The sequence below is a fragment of the Delphinapterus leucas genome, chromosome 4 (assembly GCF_059928025.1).
Source record: "Delphinapterus leucas isolate spDelLeu-1000000601 "Yukka" chromosome 4, BTC_Dleu_Yukka2, whole genome shotgun sequence".
Taxonomy (NCBI): domain Eukaryota; kingdom Metazoa; phylum Chordata; class Mammalia; order Artiodactyla; family Monodontidae; genus Delphinapterus; species Delphinapterus leucas.
Genome location: NC_143132.1, coordinates 36906472 through 36922828, shown reverse-complemented (window position 1 = coordinate 36922828; position 16357 = coordinate 36906472).

The following is a 16357-nucleotide window of genomic DNA, read 5'->3' as shown; positions in this document are numbered from 1 at the left end:
ATTGTGCCTTACTCCCTTTTTCTGTTTGTTTGCCTTTTCTCCCCATCACCAGGGTAGCATTATGTTCAATTAGCTTTCATATCCTCTCACTATTTACTTTTTCCTCTTTGGACCTTCTCCAGTAGTCATTCTTGAAAAGTGACAACCAGAAGTGCTTGCAGTATTCAAGGTACAGGTGCACTAAGGTTTTCTATAAGAATAGGATAATATGGGCTCTTTTGGGTTTGCTTTTGTTTTTATGTTTGCTGGCTACCAAGAGCTCTCCTGAGGGTGTTAAGTATTGTGTTGGCTCCTTTGTCTGCTGTAGCACATTGGCTTGATGTCCATAGGGATGGAGCCCCAGCTTCTCACACTGATACTCATCATATTGTCTTAAGGGTGCCACAGATGCCCTCAGCTGCTGTTATAAACTGGCAATTCAAATAAACCTTTTGCCATTGCCTAAATGAAGCCCACTCTGACACAAGGAATGTAAATGAATGAAGATGGCAAGCTCTCTTTGAAAGTCACTACCTTTGTCCTAGTCTTAAGTATTTTGGAAAATGACATTTTCTACCCTTAACAATTGTAGTATTTAGAGGAAGTGTTATTTTTTTTAAAAAAAGGGAAGGGAAGTATGTCTCTGAAAACATGCAGTAAAACTTCTTTGGATTTCATTCATATAAATCAAACAAATCTCTCATTGTTTCATACATAAAACCCAAATGTTTTATATTTCATTAATAGTTAAGATATACTTTTCAAAGCATTATGATATTAAACAGACATTTAAAAATTTGTTTTCTGAACTGAAATTTGTTGTTTTACTTCTTAGGTAAAAATTTCTATAGTTTGATGGAGCATTACCTCTATGAGTCCCCCTCACTCCCCCTTAATAATGGGAGGTTTTAAAATTCTATTTGAAGAGATTTTGTCAGTGTTTTACAGGCTGAAATTGCTAAGGAGAAGAAAAATCTGGAGTCATTTTCTCTTAAAGGTAGGGACAAAAATTCATTCTATGTCTTTAGTTACTAACTCAGATCTCCATTAAGCTTTAGGAAAGAGATTTGTACAAGTAATTGAGAATAAAGACACTAGCATGTATCACTCTTATGTAAGACTCTTCATAAGCTAAGCAAGTCTCTTCAAGAATGCTCACTTTTCATATTAAGGTTATGGAGAGCATGGAAACCATGTCTTAAAAAATTAAGAGAAAAATATGAATAAATGAAAAATAATGTATCCAGATTATAGAATACACAGAAATGCATAAATACATTCATGAATGCACAAATACTATCTGCACACAAAAATGTATAAAACTATAACCAGAAAAATATTTGGTAGTGATCTTTTTTTTATAGATTAGGATTGGTACACACCACAAGGAGGGATTTTAAGGCAAGGGGTTCAAAGAGTCTTAAGGTGTAAACTCTCTTTTGATGTTTTTTACTGAAGAGTTGAGCAATATGATGTCCCTTTAAATGATGCTTTCAGGAAACTCCCTAGGTTCTCCAGAGAAGGTAGACTGTCAAAGTGAGAAAGTTCTTCTGGTCCACATCTCTCCAATTTTATCAGTGTAAACACTTATTTCCAGAGGGAGTATTCCAGAGTGCTCCAGAGGGCATGTGCAGTGACTTGCCCAAGGACAGGCAGGGTGTTGGTGGCAGAGCCTAGATGAAGGTACAGGTTTCCCGGATCCTGCCCTTCATTCTTTCTGCAGCCCTCACTGTGTCTTGGCATTTGACAGCCTGTCTGCTTAGTGCTCTGGGCCTCTCCTCCTTGACTGTGCTGCCCTGGCTGTGCAACTCACTCAGGCATCTCAGAACACAACTCCAGCTTTGCTTAGAGGAGAAGGAGTGAGTATGAGATGCCAGCACAGGCCTTGTGCATTCCATCCTCATCCACCAAGCACCTGTGACCAGGAAGAATGCTAGAATATGGTATACTGTGGTGAATGAGAAGGGGTTTCTGTTCTTTGGGCAACAGGTGTTTATAGACTAGCTGGGGACACAAGCATGGGAAGAGAAATATTACTGCAGCGTTGAGCTGATATTATCATTACTTTACATATGAAAAAAATATCTGCAAAAAAGTAAGATGACTTGCCTGAGGTCACAGAATTATTAAGTGGCAGAGCCAATATTGAACTCCAGAAAACTGAGTCCAAAGTTCTTTGTATCAATGCTATGAGAAGCTACCTCCAAGTAAATTAAGGTAGAAATGTTCAAAGAGAAATTCAAATGTCCAAAAGAAATACATTGTGCAATACCTTTAGGAAGTATTCACAAGTTCTAGTCAGTAGGGTTAAATGATTAGAATCTTTACATTTGCACTATACTGGCCATGGGTCATTTAATGTATGTTCTAGAACTGGACAAAGCTTAAAATCATAACATTTACTTGATATAGGTGATTCAGGAAATAACATCTTCTAAGAGGGAAAAAAATACAAGAAACCACAGTATTTTTAAAAACCTGCTTGGCTTGGATTATATTATGATTTTACCTCTTGTAAAAATAATATATAAAAGAATACTCATGACCTTTAAACTCATAAAGATAAAAAATCCCTTTGTTTTATGCTGCCAGTTGTTGACTAGAAAACATATTTACTCATGTATTTCATAGATTTCAGATATTCCAAAATTTATAATTTTACCAGTTGAGCCTTTTGATTCTCTTAGGTATTTAGTGAATATGATATATATGGATAAATCATAGTGTTTTCCTGATGCTTACAGTATAAAAGAGAGAGGATGATGAACCTTTGAATAAACAATCACATATTTTTTCTGTTTTCCTGAGAATCAGTGAAGTAGAAAACTCACAGGTTTCTTATAGTCACAGGTTTCTTATACATATCCACTTCTTAAACAGGCATGCTAATGCCATGATTCATCTGAACAAAAGAAATATGTTTGACCAATGAATATCTTAGAGCATGTATCATGAAAGAAACTATAGGGAACGACTGAGAGAAACTTCTGTGCAATTTTTAAAATTATAAATATATAATGTAATCAGCAAATGAAAAAGAAAATACATCCTACAACCACACCATACAGATAATTACTTAATATTGTTGCATGTTTCCTGTCAGAATTAAGCATGTTTATTAACTAAATAGATTATATAAAGCACTTTCCTTTTCCCAAGGTATGGTAATGTCTTTTTCTTCAAGCAGTTTCATACTAAGCACTTGTCTTATAGTTTTCATTAAGTACTTTTTAGTAGACAAAAGTCAAAGATCACTATTTTACTTAGAATTTTATTGATTTTAGTAAAGAAAGATATTTTTCTTTATGAAAAGAAACACTTCTTAAGAAATTCTTAATATAGGTCCTTCTCTCATCTTCTCTATTGGACTTTGTATATTTTTATTAGAATATTGTTTTACATATTTTAGATTAAGCAATATTTTGTCTGTTTCATAGCTGATATTATTCTAGGTATTTGTGTTCACCTGGGCAGATCACAGTAACTGAAGTCTCCCAGGGAGGAGAGAAGACTGTTCTGGGTGAGAGGCAACAAGGAGCATGAACAGCCAAAGGCTTATAGTGGGTGATGATGCTTGGAGCTCATCTCCTAGTTGTAGACTCAGCAGAAAACACAGCGAGAAAAATATGACATGAAGCTATTGAGAATCCCTCAAAATCACCCACATTTAGATGGTCTCCCAGGATAACAATAAAGCCAATGAATAAAATATGAAACCCTATGATTGTTACACACTATATGGGGGTTTAGATCACCCATTTATTGTTTTTCACTATTATTTTATTTTTTCCAGTTTTGTTATTCTTTCATTTTTGACATACCTGTGTTTTTAAAAATTATGTAATCTATTTTCTTCCATCATGTCTGTCTTTGAAAATGTTACTTTTCTATTGACTTTCACTTAAAATGCTTCAAATGAGATTTCTTATGTTGAGGTTACATACACACCAACATTTACCTTTAATATTGAAGGTTTTAAAATATGTATTTCTTTGAGCCAAGTAGAAAGTTATTTTTCTATATTTGTGAGACAACAATCTAAAGGTTGTTTTTCCTATATATTTTATAAAATCTGCTAGTACTAGCTATATTTATGATTCACCTTTTCTCGGTAAAGATGTGTCATGGCATCTTCCACATCCATCAGATTCTTATATATACTAGCTCTGTTTCTGGGCTGGCTATTCTATTCATGAATCTTGCTCTCTCTGCTTTGCAGTATACCAGAGTTTTAATTATTGCATTATCATTTAGTTTATAATAAATTATTTAGCTATATAATAATTATTTATAGTTATGTCTCAGTTATTCTTACTTAGTATATTCACTGTTTATTGCAGTTCCAAGACCTTACTATGAAACTATCTATTGTTTATGTTCCAATTAGATTTTGCCCTGTTTAGATGGTTTGGGGAAGCATCATTAGAAAAGATATCTCTCAGGTTGGGTTAGGTTATGCTGAAATAACTATAACGTTAAAAAACAAAATTACCATGAGTGCTTTGAATAAAGAAAGGTTTATTTTTCATTCATACTATATGTCCTTGTTAGGGGGTAGAGTTGGTGGCATGTTCTTCTCAGAGTGATCAGTGAGCATCTGGGCTGCCAAAAGACCCTGTCTTGATGCGTGCTCCTACAGTAGCCAAGGCAGATGAAGGAGAACTAGTACTCTTTCAATGTCTCTGAAACCTTCTATCCAGGTGAAACATACATCCCCTTCCTCATTATTTTTGTCAAATGAGTCATATGATGTCACCTAACTTCAAAGAGTTAGGGAAGTGTAATCCTGCTGTATTTGAACAGGAGGAAATCTGAAGTAGTTGCTGAAGAGTTTGCCCTTCTGGCCACAATGCTTTCCATTTATCATTCTTCAGATGTAAGACACACTCACTCATAACCTAAAAGAAACAACACATCTTCAACTGAAAATCTAGAGTCTCTGAGTATTCATGTTAGTTTCTTCATCAGCAGGTGATATTAGGTGGTCTACTGTGTCTAAAATGTGTTTTTCTTGATTCAGAAATTAAGATGTAAAAACCAACTGATACATTTCCAAACACCCAATATACAAAAATATAACAGTAGAACAAGTACAGGCTAACCAAAATATATACTTCAATTGATAAATAATTAATAGCTAAAATATGAGGTTCAGCAATCATGTATGTATGTGTATGTACCCTCAACAATCTTTTTTTCCTAACAGACAGAGTCTGATGAAATTATTTATACCATTAAGGACACAACTTTTGCTTCTTTGATTATTTTCAAGGTTGATAAAAATTGTATGCAATTCTAGAGTTCATTTTTAAGGGCAACCCCTTATCAATATTAGAAAAACGATGTCACTCTTAAATATCCTGTTCTATTTGATAGACTACTATGTCAAACACAAAAGAGCTAGTAAAAACATAAAAGTGGATCAGAAGAAAACCTCAATTTGTGCTCTATTACACAAAATTTTAAAAGTATATGATATTCACCACATGGAAATTTAAAAAAAAAAGAAGTGTTTTTTTAAAAAGTCTGTTTGAATTTCTTAAATTTTCATGACATTTCATATTAATACAGACTGTCATTACCAGTATCTATTACTTTTATAATAAGAATACATGTTCCTTTGAAAGTCATTCACTCCAGAATAACATCCCATATTGTCAAATAGTCAGTTATAATGTTTGGCATTCCATTCATCAAAGAAGAATTGGGGTAGAGGACTTCAGGAAAACAAGATCCACACAGTAGTTTAGAATAGGTGTTGCCATCACATAGATTGACTTCCATTTCTTCTAAATTCTCTGGGTCACATCATTAATTCTCAAAGAAAATAGAGAATAAAAAAATAAGAAAGAGTAAAATTTCCCAAAAGGTCTACAACTTCTAAGGCTATATCAATCTCAGTGGCCTTGAACATTCATCTTATTATTCAGAGCTGTGATAAGTTCTTTCTCTTATTCTTTCAAGTTGTGCTTATCTCAAGCCTATGATAGTTAAAGCTGATGAAATAAAATTCATATTTTAAGGCAGGAAAAGAAAAGAAAAAACATAAACCTTTTCTCTCTCCATTTGGGCTCCCTCCCTCTCCTTTAATGTGTTTTGTGCATCTGCATTAATCAGACCTCCTTAGGAGATAACATTCCTTCTTAATCTCATAAAGGGTCATAACTCCTTAGGTGATAACCTTTATTCTTTTTGTTGTTGTTGTTATAACCTTTATTCTTAATCTTGTAAGGGGTCACGATGACACATGACCCACTACTCACTTTGTAGGTGTAGATCTGGATTGTGTAAACTGTCAATAATATGTCACTTGACATATAACCATTTGTCTCAAAAACTTGTATAATTGTGCTTTGACCTTTATTGGGTGGAACAGCCCTCAAAGCTTTCTGAAAGACTGTCTCCTGGGTTTTAATCCTCAGGTTGGCTCAAATAAAATTTTCCATTTCTTTCTTATATAGGTCACTGATTAAGTTGTTGCTGACAACATCATAGACCAGCAGTCCCCAGCCTTTCGGCATGAGGGACCGGTATCGTGGAAGGCAATTTTTCCACAGACCAGGGCAGGGGAATGGTTTCAGGATGATTCAAATGCATTACATTTATTGTGCATTTAATTTCTATTATTATTACATTGTAATATATAATGAAATAATTATACAACTCACCATAATGCAGAATCAGTGGGAGCCCTGAGCATGTTTTCACTTGCCACTCACTGATAGGGTTTTGATATGAATATGCAAGCAATTGATTTATTATGGTCTCTGTGCAGTCAAACCTCTCTGCTAATGGTAATCTGTATTTGAAGCCGCTCCCCAGCGCTAGCATCACCACCTCAGCTCCACCTCAAATCATCAGGCATTAGACTCTCATAAGGAGCACGCAACCTAGATCCCTCCCATGTACAGTTCACGGTAGGGTTCACGCACCTACAAGAATCTAATGCCGCCACTGATCTGACAGAAGGTGGAGCTCAGGGGGTAATGTGAGCAATGGGGAGCAGCTGTAAATACAGATGAAGTTTCGCTTGCTCACCCACCACTCACCTTCTGCTGTGAGGCCTGGTTCCTAACAGGACCGCTACCGGTCCGTGGCCCGGGGGTTGGGGACCCATCATAGAATGTTCCTAAGCTACCAGTTTAGGTTCCTAAACACTATTCGTAAGTCCATCAACTTGAAATTTATTATGTACATATCTATATAAAATCAGCAACAAAATTTTAGATGTTCATGATGGTAGTTTTGATTCATATGTGATTCATATTGTTCATATTGTTCTTTTCAGCTATTATATTAAAAATATAAAATATTAAAGTAGTTTTTCTTGTTGTCATATATACATTTTACAGCTTTATTCAATGTACAATATTCAATATAAAATACATTGCAAATATGTAAAGTATATAATTTGATACATTTTAACAAAAGATTAGACCTGTGAATCCATCACCATAGTCATACTTACTAATTACAAAATCTCTCTTAAAAATTCCTGTAATATAAACTGTAACAGTGAAACCTTAATGAAATTAAGGTCCCTAGTAGTGTTGGTCATCACATTAAAATTTTTTTTTAGGGTTTTCAGATTTTCCATATGGTAAATAATGCATGATTTAAGGGTACACTGCCTCAGCTAGATGAATGACATTTCTCCATAATTGTAGTATAATTTACCTAACTCCAAAATTAGAAAAATATATAGGTAAGAAAATTGTAATAAAATGGATATAAATCATTAAAATGATTGGCTCCCACTCAAATATATCTTTTCCTACCTAAAAGAAAGTATTTATAATTATTTTCTTTTCAAATTGATTGCAAGAAGTTGTAAATATTTAACATTCTTTGGGAATAAAATAAAAATTCATTGAAATGTCACATAGAAAATACTATAAAAGAAGCAAAATTTTATGATGTTAAAGAGGTGTTAAAGAACTTCTAAAACTATATAAAGTCTCTAATTATATCAGCTGAAATTTCAATTTCAATTTAGAAAAGACAAAATATTATGAACTTGACTACAGAACAATTTAAGCATCAAAGAATAAAGTGGACCTTAGAAAAACTCTTGGGTATTTTGAATATACGAGATCTGGAGTTATATATATAGCAGCTCAGAATCCTCCAGTTCAAGAAAAAACAATTACAAGAAATAAATTAATCAATGGGACTATGACCTGAATTTGAAAGCAAATAGATTCCTTCTGCTCACAATGATCTCTCTTTTCACTGAGCTCACTACGATTTATTTATGAGTGACACAAGTAAGATATAAACAACATATTATTACTGCAAAATAAATATATTGCATATAAAGCCAAAATCCTCCTTATCTACAAACCTTAGTCCTGTAAAAGCCACTATTTCTGTGATTCATATCATATTAGTATACATGGTATATATATTATAATATTATATGAATATACTATAATATATAAAAACAGTTATGATGATAATTTATGTTACTATATTTACATAAACATTACACATATGTGTATACATTGCTGGGACAATGATTGGATTTACATGTAAACGTATTATAAAATATGGAATAATATGCAGTCATTAAAGTGAATAAGGTAGGTATGTATGAATTATCATGAAACATCAATTATATGTTGTTAAGTAAAAAAAGATAACCAATTTGCAAAGTGTCATGTAAAGTGCATTTTGTAAAAATTTTGAATTAAATATATCCTTACAGGTTGTGAATATGTATGCACAAAAATGTCTGAGAGATGCATACTTCACTGTTAATTATGACTTTTCAATTTTATCTGGACCATAGTAAGCTTAATAAATGTTAGATATATTTTGAGGGGAGAGGGATTAGCTGATAAAAGTCTTCATTTCTATATCCTCATCTACTTTACAGTTTTGATTTTTATAACAATAGTATTTTGTAATAACCAATAAAATGCAATTATTTTAAAAATATAAGGAACTACCCATACTTTTTATAGTGAGTCACGTGCTCTTAATTTTTTCAACAGGGCGTTTTTTCAGATAGACATTCCTTAAGTTTGATCTATTAAAATTCATCCATGCCATGTCTTATGGTTTTTGTTTCTGGAATTGTGAACATCTAGGTCATATATATTATCTTTTATTGATTTTATTTTCTTTTATTAATATTTTATTAAATTGATCTTTCATTAACTTTTATTAACTTAATTTTAACTTCTATCTTTCATTTTTGAATGCATGTCAAGACTATTTTTGTATATACTACTAGCTGGAAATTCAGTTTCACTCTAATACATATAATTTGTGAGTATCCTCAAATCATCTTCTGCTGTCTCTGACTCTCTCTGTCTCTCTCTCCCCAGTCTTTATTTCTTTCCTCACTTTGTAGTATGTCTTAGTATCCAGTAAGCAAGTCTTCTATCTTTGCTCCTGTTTTTTTCCATGTTGACATAGGTCTTCATGGAAATATATTGTTTTAAGTAAATATGAAAATGCTTCAACTGAGTTATTCAGAAGTCTAACTGAAATATTTATCATAATTGTAATGAATTTATGGAAAACTTGGAGAAAATTGATATCTTTATAATTTTAAATCCTCTTATCCAAGAGCATGGAATGTTTCATTATTAAAGGTTTATTTATGTTTTTTAATATAAATAAAATAATTTCACTATAGAGACACTTTTAACTGCAATTTAAATTGCATATTTTAAGTTTGATTTGAAGATATTTTAGTTTTTGTTATTCTTAATAGTGGTATATTACTTTTAATTATGTGCTATTTTTTGTTGCTCTTTGGGAGGACTGTTAATGACTTTTGTAGTTGATATTATATTCAAAGACACATTGAAGTAGATTTTGTATTAAAAATGCTGAATTCAGGGCTTCCCTGGTGGCGCAGTGGTTGAGAGTCCGCCTGCCGATGCAGGGGACACGGGCTCATGCCTCGGTCCAGGAAGATCACATATGCCACAGAGTGACTGGGCCCGTGAGCCATGGCTGCCAAGCCTGCGTGTCCAGAGCCTGTGCTCCCCAATGGAAGAGGCCACAACAGTGACAGGCCCCGTACTGCAAAAAAAAAAAAAAAAAAAAAAAAATGCTGGAATCATTTGTACAAGTTTCATATTATAATTTTATATAAATATTTATATCATCTCTAAATAACAATAGAATATATTTCCTTATTATATATATTTATTTATTATTTATTTTGCTTTGCCTGGTTATGTTCCTGATATTTAGAAGGAATGTTTGTAAAGTATATCCAGCGAGGATAATAGTTGCTACAGATTTTTAAAAATTCTGCCTGTCCTAAATAATTTCCCTTTGATTCTTAGTTTGTGAAGATTTTTAAAAACCATAATTGAAGTTTTTAATACTATCAAATATTAATATTTCTTTTATTGAGTTAATTCATGTATTTTTTTTCCCATTAGCCTATTAATTTAGTTAAGCATAGAGGATCATTTTAACACATCATTGGATTCAGTTAGCTAATATTTTAGTGAGGATTTTCACATCTAGTTATATCTGAAATAGGCTCTTCACTGCCTCTTTTCTAGTTTTAAAGTCAAGGTTTTATTTGATTTTAAAATGAAACAAAGATCTTTCTTATTTATATTTTCTGTGAAGTTAAAAGAAGTATAACCTGTTCCTTATAGTTCAAAAGACCTTATTTCTTAAAATATCTGGACCTTGTTTCTCTCTTTTCTTTTTTTTGGAAGGTGATGTCATTTCTACCTCTTTAATATTCATTGAAATATCTAAATTTTCTGCTTAAGTTTACAATTTTGATATAGTGCACCTTTACAAAATACATCTAATAGCTATTTTTCTAAAGATTTTTCCCCAGTTTAATTTTGAATTTTGTTGATTTTTATCTCTACTAGTCTTTTCATTTATCAATATTTGAAAATCAATATAAATGATATTTCCAAATAACCACATTAAGTGTTATATTTACTATTTATTATTGCTGTTCTCTATTTCATTGACATCTATCTTTATCTTTATTATTCTCACTTTTATTTGAGATTGCTCTCATGATCTTTTATCCCACGTTCTCAAATTGAGTACTTTATCTGTTCTTTTTTCTATTTTCTAATAAGTTTATTTATACCTTCAAAAATGTTGATAAGCACAGTAGATCTTTCATTCAGTTCTAAACATGACATTGTTTCCCTGATGATTTTCTTTTAAAGAAGGTTTGTAGACATATGACATTTTTAAATTTGATATTGATTTTTAAATTTTTATTTAATTTTAATCAATAATCAATATATTCAATTATTGGTTTCTGCAAATATACTACTTACTAATATGTTTATTTCTGTTGACTCTTCTGTCATTTGTTACTTTACACAAATATTTTGAAAATAAATGTTCTTGAATATTCTTTTTAGAAGTATAAAACTTTCCTTCTTTAGTTGAATTCTATTTTGTCAAATATTAAATGCTATGCTCTTTTATTGTTGTTTTTGCTTGTATTCATACTTAGTTTTTTATCATTTTAATTTCAACCATTTTTAGCCATTGTTTTATAGTAAAAACCATGTTATCTATGCTCTAAAATAGCCATATTCTACAGGTTGATTGCTTCTTAATGATGTAATTTAACTTGTCTTCATATTCCTTAAATAGCCCAGGAATTGGTATTTTTATTTTGTTGGTTAGAGTCAAGTTAATTTTGTCTTAAGTAAGGATATTTCATAGATTACCTGCTATTGCATATTATAACAAGGAGATACAGTATCTCGTTTTCCAACTTGAGTGAGTCTAAGATTGATATGATTGATAAGTTACTTTAGATGGTACTCCCCTTCATTTGGAGGAATTTATTTCTATTCATGTTTTAGTTCTTTCTCCCACAGTGTTTTTATTATGCCCTCCCTGTGACAACAATTCTGAAGCATTACATGCCTAAAATATATTTCTATTGCACATACTCATAAAACTCACAATTTTGCAGGATACAGTTTTGCAGGATGTACATTTGAGTGCCGTTTCTTTTTATATTTTGAAGACATTATTTTTATGTTAGACCCAGGATTGCTAGGCAAGCTTCTGTTATCATTCTCAATTTTTGTTACTTGTGGTAATCTTTATTTTCTCTCTGAAGGCTTTGGAATTGTCTCTCTTAAAATCGTCATAAATTTCACTATAATAAGTCTTGCTATGTACTTTCATTTTCTATCCTGTTTGACATTCATTAAGCATTTTTAATCTTATGTCTTCATGTTGATTTGTTTTCGGAAAATTCTTTTCATTATTTCTTCATTTTCTATCCTTGTTTTTTTTCTTTTCTACTGAAACAATTATTTATAGATTACATATAACTCAGTTTTCTCCTTATATTAATATTTTCTGTCTTTTGAGCTTAACTTGATATCTTTTGGAAGAGTTAATCTATTCTTTCAGATAATTAATTTACTTTTTCCTTTGGCTCCATTCATCTTATATATCCTCCACCCAATTTTGGACATTATTTCATTTATTTTATAAAATGAATATCTCCCCCTGAGGCATGTATGTGTATTTGTGTGTGTGTATAATTTATGTATGTCATTATATAATAGTACATATGTTACCCTTGATATCTGTGTTCCACTGTTTTGTGTTTTGTTGCTGATATATTGCTTTGTTTGCTGTTTATTTTTACTGTGGATATATGTTATTTGAAATGTCTAATTATTTTTGACCTGTAAGCTCATGTTCCTCAGATATTTTAGCTACACCCCCTCTATAGTAGTGTGGTGGAGTAGAAGATGGATTCCAGGCCCCAGTTTTGTCCCCTCTTGTGATGTGAAGAAGATGATAGAGATTGTGGGTAGATCATTCTAGGTATCACAGAGTAACAAGTGACCAACCCAGTTTGCTACCACAGCCTCATACAACTCTTTTAATCAGATAATCTCATTTAAATTTGTTGAAATGTGTACCACTGGAAAATAGTTATACATCCTAGCTTGTAATCCTCAACATTGAATATTCAAAAGAGCAGAGGCTAGTGGACAAGTTGGTTGCCCAAAACTATTTTCATCAGCTATTTTCCCCAGGAGGATTTTGGCAAAGATTGATAATATATATCTTATTCCCTGTGATGTTGGATATTGCCGCTTATTTCCATCTTATAGTGAAAGTAAGAAAGTCCTTTCTAAGAACGAAAACTTAATTTCTTCCAATATATTCTCCTTCCAGTAATTCTATCACCGAACATCTCTGGCTGCTGGTACATTCCTCTCCTTTTATATGCTTTCAAAGAACCTTAGCCTTTACAAGTGGCTCTCACAGTTATTTGTAGTCCCTTAGGTTCATGCTTAAGCTACCTTTTCTATAGTTTCTACAGAGTAAAATATGGTGAAAAGAACTATCAGTCTATGCCAGCTCACTATCTCCCCAGGAAATGAGAGTACCACCCTAAATTAATTTCAGGATGCTTTCTTTATTAACATCGTTTGTAGATGGACAGTTTGGGGAACATATTGAAGATATATTTCCTTTAGCTATATAAAATGTGTATCATTTTAAAGTGTTAGCAGGCTTTATTTTTAAATTTATAAATTTGTAATTTTTGTTTTAATTAAAAAAATAGTTTAACATCTTTCTTGGAGTATAATGGCTTTACATTGTTGTGTTAGTTTCTGCTGTACAAAAAAGTGAATCAGCTATATGTATACACATATCCCCATATGCCCACTCTCTTGCATCTCCCCCCCCCACCCTACCCCACCCCTCTAAGTGATCACCAAGCAAAGAGCTGATCTCCCTGTGCTATGCAGCTGCTTCCCACTAGCTATCTATTTTACATTTGGTATTGTATATATGTCAATGTTACTCTCTCATTTCGTCCCAGCTCACTATTCCTCCTCCCCGTGTCCTCAAGTCCATTCTCTATGTCTGCGTCTTTATTCATGTCCTGCCCCTAGGTTCCTCAGAAACTTTTTTTTTTTTTTAGATTCCATACATATGTGTTAGCATACAGTATTTATTTTTCTCTTTCTGACTTACTTCACTCTGTATGACAGACTCTAGGTCCATCCACCTCACTACAAATAACTCAATTTCATTTATTTTTATGGCTAATATTCCATTGTATACATGTGCCACATCTTCTTTATTCATTCATGTGTTGATGGACACTTAGGTTGCTTCCATGTCCTGGCTCTTGTAAATAGTGCTGCAATGAACATTTTGGGACATGACTCTTTTTGAATGATGGTTTTCTCAGGGTGTATGTCAGTAGTGGGATTGCTAGGTCATATGGTAGTTCTACTTTTAGTTTGTTAAGGAACCTCCATACTGTTCTCCATAGTGACTGTATCAATTTACATCCCACAAACAGTGCAAGAGTGTTCCCTTTTCTCCACACCTTCTCCAGCATTTACTGTTTGTAGATTTTTTGATGATGGCCATTCTGACTGGTGTGAGATGATATTGCATTGTAGTTATTTTTGTTTGTTTGTTTGTTTTTTGTTTTCGTTTTTGTTTTTTTTTTGCGGTACGTGGGTCTCTCACTATCGTGGCCTCTCCTGTTGCGGAGCACAGGCTCCGGACGTGCAGGCTCAGTGACCATGGCTCACGGGCCCAGCCGCTCCATGGCATGTGGGATCTTCTCGGACCAGGGCACGAACCCATGTCCCCTGCATCGGCAGACGGACTCTCAACCACTGCACCCCCAGGGAGCCCTGCATTGTAGTTTTGATTTGCATTTCTCTAATGATTAATGATGTTGAGCATTCTTTCATTTGATTGTTGCCAATCTGTATATCTTCTTTGGAGAAATGTCTATTTAGGTTTTCTGCCCATTTTTGGATTGGGTTGTTTGTTTTTTGCATACTGAGCTGCATGAGCTGCTTGTAAATTTTGGAGATTAATCCTTTGTCAGTTACTTTATTTGAAAATATTTTCTCCCATTCTGAGTGTGGTCTTTTCAACTTGTTTATGGTTTTCTTTGCTGTGCAAAAGCTTTTAAGTTTCATTAGGTCCCATTTGTTTATTTTTGTTTTTATTTCCATTTCTGTAAGAGGTGGGTCAAAAAGGACCTTGTGATTTATGTCATAGAGTGTTCTGCCTATATTTTGCTCTAAGAGTTTTATAGTGTCTAGCCTTACATTTAGGTCTTTAATCCATTTTGGGTTTATTTTTATGTATGGTGTTAAGGAGTGTTCTAATTTCATTATTTTACATGTAGCTGTCCAGTTTTCCCAGCACCACGTATTGAAGAAGCTGTCTTTTCTCCATTGTATATTCTTGCCTCCTTAATCAAAGATAAGGTAACCATACTTGCGAGGGTTTATCTCTGGGCTTTCTATCCAGTACCATTGATCTATATTTCTGTTTTTGTGCCAGTAGCATGCTGTCTTGATTACTGTCGCTTTGTAGTATAGTCTGAAGCCTGGGAGCCTGATTCCTCCAGCTCTGTTTTTCTTTCTCAAGATTTCTTTGGCTATTTGGAGTCTTTTGTGTTTCTATACAAACTGTGAAATTCTTTTTCTAGTTCTGTGAAAAATGCCACTGGTGGTTTGATAGGGATTGCATTATATCTGTAGATTGCTTTGGGTAGTATAGACATTTTCACATTGTTGATTCTTCCAATCCAAGAACATGGTATATCTCTCCATCTGTTTATATAATCTTTAATTTCTTTCATCAGTGCCTTATAGTTTTCTGCATATGGGTCTTTTGTCTCCTTAGGTAGGTTTATTCCTAGGTATTTTAATCTTATTGTTGCAATGTTAAAAGGAAGTGTTTCCTTAATTTCTCTTTGAGATTTTTCATCAAGTGTACAGGAATGCAAGAGATTTCTCTGCATTAATTTTGTATCCTGCTACTTTACCAGATTCATTCATTAGCTCTAGTAGTTTTCATCTTTAGTATTCTTTATGTATATTATCATGTCACCTTTCCCATATTAGGGAAGTTTTCAACTATAATCTCTTCAAATATTTTCTCAGTCCCTTTCTTTTTCCCTCCTTCTTCTGGGACCCCTATAATTGAATGTTAGTGCATTTAATGTTGTCCCAGCATTCTCTGAGGCTGTCCTCATTTCTTCTCATTCTTTTTTATTTATTCTGCTCTGTGATATTTATTTCCACTATTTTGTCTTCCAGGTCACTTATCCGTTCTTTTGCCTCAGTTATTCTGCTATTGATCCCTTCTAGAGAATTTTTAATTTCATTTTTTGTGCTGTTCATTATTGTTTGCTTGCTCGTTAGTTCTTCTAGGTCCTTGCTAAATGTTTCTTGTATTTTTCTCCATTCTGTTTCCAAGACTTTGGATTATCTTTACTATCATTACTCTGAATTCTTTTTCAGGTAGACTGCCTATTTCCCTTCATTTTTTGGTCTGGTGGGTTTTCACCTTGCTCCTTCATCTGCTGCATATTTCTCTGTCTTCTCATTTTGCTTTA